General features: G+C 41.4%; 1 long non-coding RNA gene across 1 annotated transcript in view; it reads right to left on the reverse strand.

Annotated features, from left to right (window-relative positions):
* Nucleotides 1–605, reverse strand: part of LOC147374134 (uncharacterized) — a 109,296-nt gene extending 108,691 nt beyond the window's left edge. Inside the window, exon 1 of the long non-coding RNA XR_015162474.1 lies at nucleotides 325–605. This is a non-coding gene — a long non-coding RNA (uncharacterized LOC147374134). The remainder of the gene's footprint in view (nucleotides 1–324) is intronic.
* Between the last annotated feature and the right edge of the window lie 7,406 nt (nucleotides 606–8,011).

Genomic DNA, 8,011 nt, shown 5'->3' on the forward strand with positions numbered 1-8,011 from the left:
CACAGCAGGAAGTTAATGGGTAACAGCTGTAACTGAAAAATAAAGAAATAGCAGTATAATATTGTTATTTAGAAATATGAAGGTAAATAACAGGAGGTACAGGTAAAGAAATGGAAGGAATTTCCTGGAATCTCATGGATGAAGAAATTAGGGGCAACAGTTGGGTGGGGAAAGGGTTGCTGTTTTTCTTTAAAAGTTTTGTAGCAGTCAATTTTTAAACTAAACACATTTATTTCTTTCATACAGATTAAATCTAAATTAGTAAAAACTCCACGAATATGCCAGTAATCATTTGTAAATTGTGCGTAAAAATAGCCCTCTCACCTAGACTATTAGAAGTCATCTTTCAAGAGAGAAGGCAAGGCCCTCTGATTTGTCTGTCTTCTGCAAATGGCTTTTGAGGAAATTCTTGGGAGCCCATCAATCTGCCAATTAGAAGAAAATGCAAGAGAAACAGCAGGAATCAGGACCGCAAGGAAACAATTACCATCCCATAAAATTATTGCCTTTACCAAATTAGAATAAACCTGTCAAGGGAATGTTTAACTATTTTTATGTAAAAATCAAAACGGTCTGACTTCAACTGTCAAACAGACTCTTCCAACTCATCTGTAACAAAATGCTCCCTTTGTAAGTCGTATACTTCAAGTTGCATTTGCACTCTGGGGAGACGGAGCTGCCAGCTCAGGAATCCAGGAGCCTCATGGGGGCCTTAGGTGCACACAGAATGGCCGGCTCGTGTAGTCGGCCTGGCAGCTGCAGCAGGATAAGTGGATGTTGCTCCTGCAGGCAACCTACAAAGGGAAATATCATTGCGCCTACCTCACTGATCAATAAAACAAAATAAAAAGTCTAGCTTCTCCATTTGGATGAGAGGCAATTTTCTGTGGCTTCTCACATTTGCTATAATTTTACAAATACATTTTCCCCAAACCACCAGATGAGGAAAATTGGTACACTACTAGTTATTTTTATGGGCCGCCTCATCCTTTATACAAAGTATCTCAGATCACTTTAAAGTGCAAGGGCAGAATGGAGAGTGTGATTTATAGAGCCTAAGGGACCAGAGCTCATGCTACAGAAGTAGGAGATGGCCCACAGAGGACCTGGGAAAAAAGAGGGGCTGAAAGTTGGATGTAACCACAGTTGCTTCCCCTTGCCAGGACGGAGAGAGATCTGTAGCAGGAGTGACAGCTTCACTCTCAGAGTTGAGGAGCTCATCATGGAGGGATGGGCAGAATTAGAAGACAGATGAACCCCAACAAGGGTTGAAATGCTTATAAATCTCTCTTCACACTAATTACTTTTTAGAAAGAGCTTGATTGAGATATAATTTACATGCCATAAATTCACCCACTTAAAATGTAAAATTCCATGTTTTTAAATATATTTACGAAGTTACACAACCACCAATAAATTTTAGAACATTTTCATCACCTCCCAATAAAACCCATACCCCTTAGCGCGATTACTGTCCTGTTTCCCTCCCCACATGACACACAGTCCTAGGTAACCACTATTCTACCTTATGTCTCTGTGAGGTTGCCTTTTATAACTGAACATCTCATATAAACAAAATCATATAATACGTAGTCTACTGTGACTGGCTTCTTTAATGTAGCATAATTCTTTCAAGGTTCATCCATGTTGTAGCATGTATCAGTACTTCTTTCCTTTTTGTGGCAGAATAATATTTCATTGTAGGTATATACCACATTTACTTATCCATGCATCAGTTGGTGGACATTTGGGTTGTTTCCACTTTTTGGCTACTATTCTAAGATCATGACATCTGGTCCCATCACTTCATGGCAAATAGATGGGGATACAATGAAAACAGTGAGAGAGTTTATTTTGGGGGGCTCCAAAATCACTGCAGGTGGTGACTGCAGCCATGAAATTAAAAGACGCTTGCTCCTTGGAAGAAAAGCTATGACCAACCTAGAGAGCATATTAAAAAGTAGAGACGTTACTTTGCCAACAAAGGTCCATCTAGTCAAAGCTATGGTTTTTCCAGTAGTCATGTATGGATGTGAGAGTTGGACTATAAAGAAAGCTGAGTGCTGAAGAATTGATGTTTTTGAACTGTGGTGTTGGAGAAGACTCTTGAGAGTCCCTTGGACTTCAAGGAGATCCAACCAGTCCATCCTAAAGGAAATCAGTCCTGAATAATATTCATTGGAAGGACTGATGCTGAAGCTGAAATTCCAATACTTTGGCCACCTGATGCGAATAACTGACTCATTGGAAAAAACCCTGATGCTGGAAAAGATTGAAGGTGGGAGGAGAAGGGGACGACAGAGGATGAGCTGGTTGGATGGCATCACCAACTCAATGGACTTGAGTTTGAGTAAGCTCTGGGAGTTGGTGATGGACAGGGAGGCCTGGCGTGCTGTAGTCCATGGGGTCGCAAAGAGTCAGACATGGCTGAGCAACTGATACTTTCACTCTCAATATCATTAATACTTTAGAGAACATTTGTATATCAATTTTAGTGTGAATATATGTTTCCAATTCTCTTGGATAGGTATCTAGGAGAGAAATTTCTGGGTCATATAATAACCCTATTTAAATATTTGGGGAACTTTTCCAAAGCACCACTTTACATTTCCATCAGCAATGTATGAAGTTTCTAATTCTCCCCCATCCTTGTCAATGCTTGTTTTTACCTGTCTTTTTAATTATGGCCATCCTAACGTTAGCATGTGCAGTGGTATCTCCTTGTCCCAATAATTTCTCATTTTCAATTTTGTTGCTACACTCTCATGATATGTGGGCTTTAACGGCCAGTGGTTGTTTTATTAAAATTCCAAGATCGAAAAGAAAGGATCAATAAAGAACTCTTGAACTTTAGTGCACCTTTTAAAACCATCCACAGACCCCAATGTTTGGAAGAAAAATTACCCAATGCTTGGAAAGGGTAAACATGGGTTTAAAATAAACTATATGTTATTACTATTCATTACACACCATTACTTATTGAGGACATACATACCACCAAAGGACCATGCCAAGTGCCTTAGAGGAAATGAAAAACACACAGGCTCTTGACCACCAAGGATTTGTAGAATTCTGGAACTCATAATGATGGCAATAATACTATTTGCACACAACTTTACAGATTATAAAGGGCTTTGAGATCTTAACTCTGGGTCGTTTGGGTATTTTTTTTCTTAGAAACTGAGAGTTAAAGCAGTCAGGAGGTCTGTGACCTCACCCCCACCCCAATAAGACAAGGGACCAGGGGCATACTAGGAGGTAGAGGTACTATGGGGAAACACAGCAGGGGGACCCTCTCATACAAGGCACACTTGGGGAGCCCCACAGTGCAGGCAGCATGAAGAGCCAAGAAGGACTGATAGCTGGGAAGGAAGTCCAACCATGCTATGACACCATGGAGAAACAGCACAGGTGGAGGTGTCCAGACAGATCACAGAGGACTGGGGACCAAAGGCCAGGTGCCTGGGCACTTACCTGAAAAGGCTTCATGAGTGGCCACTAGCTTTCCCAGGCCACCTCCACTTCTCTAGCAATCCTGGCTCCTCTGCGAATTTTCCAAATGTGCCTCCCATTCCTACCTTTGTGTGTTTCTTCTATAGGTTGTTTCCTGAAACACCCTCCTCCAGTTCCTACACAACACTGCCAAAAGCAATTACTTACCAAAAACCTTTTGCCTTCTCACCATCACCTATACCAAGATGACCAAAACAGCATTCAATGCTGTTCCCAAACTGCTCCAGCCCCCACTTTCCCAGCTCCTCTGCTGCCCTTCACCTTGCATTTGCCATTCCCCCCACATATTCCACAAGTCTTCCCTGACTCACCCAGGCAAAAGCAATTACCCTTTGCTTTATGCCATCATTGGTGTGTTACAATGTTGTGTACATTTCAGTTCCTCAAGTTGTGGGGTCACTTTAAGCAGGGCTTCTGCCTCATTCATCTCTGTGTTAACAGTGCCACAGGAGGTTATCCAAGTGGAAATATCCAAAAGGTAATGTATGAATGATGGATGGATGGATTAATGAACAAATGAACTTATACAAAATGTTAGACCAAACCTGGAAATATTTAGGAAAAAAATTGCCTTGGACAAAATGTTATGGCTAAGGGTTAACTTAATCTCAACATCAGATCAGAACAATTGGTGAATTGTTCTTTTGTATATACCTTTGTTCTCCAGAAAACCTAAATAAGCCTGCTTTGATTAGAGCTCTTTTTTGATTAGAGTTTGTAAAGGATATAGAAGTATTATTCAATGCAAAAATGACAAAATATAAACGAAAAAAATGAAATGCAAGCATGCTTTTATTTCACAGTGGTCATCAATATCAGTGAGCTAGAAGAGCAAACAGAAGCATAGTGTCTGAGCCTGATTACTCTCCATTATAGTAAAAGTGCTTTAAAAGGGTGTGGGATAGTCATGCTGGCCTTTGTGTTGATTTTCTAAGAAATCCAACAATTACAATTACAAAGTGAGTGAAAGTCACTCAGTCGTGTCTGACTCTTTGTGACCCCATGTACTATACAGTCCATGGAATTCTCCATACCAGAATACTGGAGTGGGTAGCCTTTCCCTTCTCCAGGGGATCTTCCCAACCCAGGGATCAAACCCAAGTCTCCTACATTGCAGGCAGATGAGCCCCAAGGGAAGCCCAAGAAATGCAATAGACTTGTACATTTGTGAAACAACTGCACAATATCAGAGATACATTTTGTGGCATACTCTGTCCTCAGCAAGTAAATTGATCTCTATAGGAGAAAATACAATGAATTAAAGATGGCTGCATATTCTTTGCCACTCATTTCATCAAGAGATGGATCTATATCCTTTCACCTTGATTCTGGGCTGGCCCTGTGACTTTCTTCATCCAATAGAAAGCAGTAGAAATGACACTGTGTAATTGCCAAGGCTGAGCCTTGAGAGGCCTGCAGTTTCTGCTCTTGTGTGCTAGACATGTTTCCTCTTGGAATCCTCACTATGCTATAAAAAGCTCAAGCCATGTGGAAAAACTGAATGGAGGAGAACTAAGGTGCTCTGGTCAACAGTCCCAGATGAGCTTCCAGCCAACAGCTAGGACCAATTGCCAACCATGTTGGTGAGGCAGCTTAGAAAATCCACCCTGGTGAAGCCCCTAGATGACTGCAACCCCATCCAACACCACACAGTGCAGAAAAACCATCCAGCTGAGCCTGGTCAACCCTCAGAATTATGAAAGACAATAAACTATTGTCGTTATTTTGAGTCATTAAGTTTTGGTGTGGTTTGTCATCCAGCAAGAGATAACTGAAACAAACCCTGGTTTAGAACAGGGTAGGTTGAATTTACTGGAAAGTGAGACCAATTCAAAATACTTCTCAGCCCTAGGAATACCAAAATGGAACAGAAATAAGACTTTCTGCCTCTCAGGCAATTCCCAAGAGAAACAGAGCTTAGTTGGCTCTGGGAGAATTAATAAGAACAATGCAGTAAAGTGAGATAAACTGTGCTTTGTCAGCAGTGTCACTGGCAACGTGTACAAACGCTATTGTGCCATTAAAGTAAGCAATCTAATTACTACAATATGTATGAAGCAAAATAATCAACTTTCAGTTTGATGAGAAGAGTATATAAAATCAGTAGCTATAAACAGCACAGTGGAATCAATAAAGTTTATGAAAATGGGATTAATTTTTTGTGAATGTGAGGAACAAATGCACAACATGTCTTGTTCTTAAGAAATGTGAAGAGGGCCTTCTGTGGTCTGAGGCCACATTCAGAACAAAGAGCTGACATATACCTATCTACTGCTTGATTTATTTCGATTATATCCAGGACTCTCAGGTTTATTCTAATTTTTTAGGTTTTGCATTTGTCCAGACATCCCCACTCCAGTAGTCCTGCCTGGAAAATCCCATGGACGGAGGAGCCTGGAAGGCTGCAGTCCATGGGGTTGCTGAAGGTCGGACATGACTGAGCGACTTCACTTTCACTTTTCACTTTCATGCACTGGAGAAGGAAATGGCAACCCACTCCAGTGTTCTTGCCTGGAGAATCCCAGGGACGGGGGAGCCTGGTGGGTTGCCGTCTATGGGGTCACACAGAGTCGGACACGATTGAAGTGACTTAGCAGCAGCAGCAGCAGCAGCAGCAATCTGTAACTTGCCAATTTTGCCTCCAGTGGACTCCTACTTATCTATGTCCAGCCAATACTGCCGCTGTGAAGCTTTGTTTTATTTCTCCTACCAATAATTAATCATTTTTTTCACTGTGTCCCAATGATACTCTTTACAAGTTGCTAAAATAGCACATATCACATTGTTTCAATTTCTCATTACATGAGCTTATTGGGGGCAGGACTAAGCCTTATTCAGGTTGGTGCGCCCTCTAATGGGTAAGAGCTGGTTCTGGACACACAGAAAGGCTACACAGTGGGTGTTCAGTATTCAAATGAGTATGGATGGATAGAAAGAATAGCTCCCAGAGCCGATTCCATTGATGGAATTCATTGGATATCAAATGAATATGAATGGATAGGTGTGTGGATTTCCCTTAAATGGTGACTTATGGAAAATTCCAAGAGTTGGAAAGATGGGCAAGAAAGTTATGTGATGGCTTGAGAGCTTCTCTATAGGAAGAGGTGGCTTAGATGGTAAAGAATGTGCCTGCAATGCAGGAGACCCAGGTTCAATTCCTGGGTCGGGAAGATCCCCTGGAGAAGGAAATGGCAACCCACTCCAGCATTCTTGCCTGGGAAATCCCATGGACAGAGAAACCTAGAGGTCTACAGTCCATGGGGTCACAAAAGAGTCGGACACGACTTAGTGACTAAACCAAGCATGGGAGTACTGTTGGAAGGAGAGGTGGAAGAACCCACTTAGAAGCACACATTCTTTCAATTTAGATTTCATGTTTATTTGGAGCAGATTTGGGGGTACTTACTCCTTGGTATAATTACTTGCAAAATAAGTGTGATTGGTTCTCAAAAGCTTACTGGTTGGTAACAATATCTAATGTGCCCAAAGAAGGCAACTGGGACTGAGAACAAAATTACCTGATTGAGATCTGAAGCTCTACCACAGGGGCAATAGCAAGAAAGCATCATAATTTTGCAGCACCAAGCATAGAGATCTCTGTAGATGGGGTCTCTGCCTTCCCAAACAGTTTCCCAACCGTGACTGGGCTCATCCTTTTTCCTTGGAGACCTTGATTTGATTGACTGGAAGGCAGTCTCCAGAGTATTTTCTAAAATCTTTCCAAGTGTGTCTAATGGACCATTGGATTAGAAACCATTCATTGCTCTAGAAGCTTGCAGATACGATGACAAGGACCACAGTGGTTTCAGGATGCTCTGGAAATCGAATAAAAACACTGTCTACATGTGAAGAGAGCCACATTGTATATACATTAATTGAGCTGACATTTATTGAGTGGCTATGAGATACCAGGCCCCACATGAGGGGCTTGGAAACAACGATATGCAGTGCTCATGGTGTTTACGTAAGTCTCGTTGGGGTATTAGACATTAAATTATAAACACACATATAATTACAAATTGTGACAGGTGCTCTGGAGGAAAGGACAAGATGATGTGATACAAGATAATCCAGTTTAGCTGGAGTGGGGCAGGAAAGGGAAGCGGAGAGCAAGTCTCATTTAGGTTGAGATCTCAAATACAATTCAGTACATGTATTTGAGGAGTTGGAGGTTAACATTAGGTTGAACCACATGAAATTACTAAGATTTAACCATTTATGACCTACAAAATGGCAATTTCATACAGTTCAACCTAATATAAGCATGTAATCTGAGCAGGGACCAGGGAGAGGAGACAAGGGGTGTTCTATTTTCATCAGAGCTGGGACAGATGGCTGCAAGATTAGAGGCAACTGCTGCAAAGGGAGGAAAACTTGCAGCCCCACATTATAAAAGTAGCGCTGGAATTTGAGCAGTATACTGAACGTTTATAGCATCCTTTGATTTTAAATACCCATACTTGTTCTCAAATCACTGAATCAGTGTTTGGAAAAAAAT

This window comes from Bos grunniens, chromosome 4, assembly GCF_055505025.1.
Source record: "Bos grunniens cultivar Pamir isolate PY7600 chromosome 4, Bosgru_T2T1.0, whole genome shotgun sequence".
Taxonomy (NCBI): domain Eukaryota; kingdom Metazoa; phylum Chordata; class Mammalia; order Artiodactyla; family Bovidae; genus Bos; species Bos grunniens.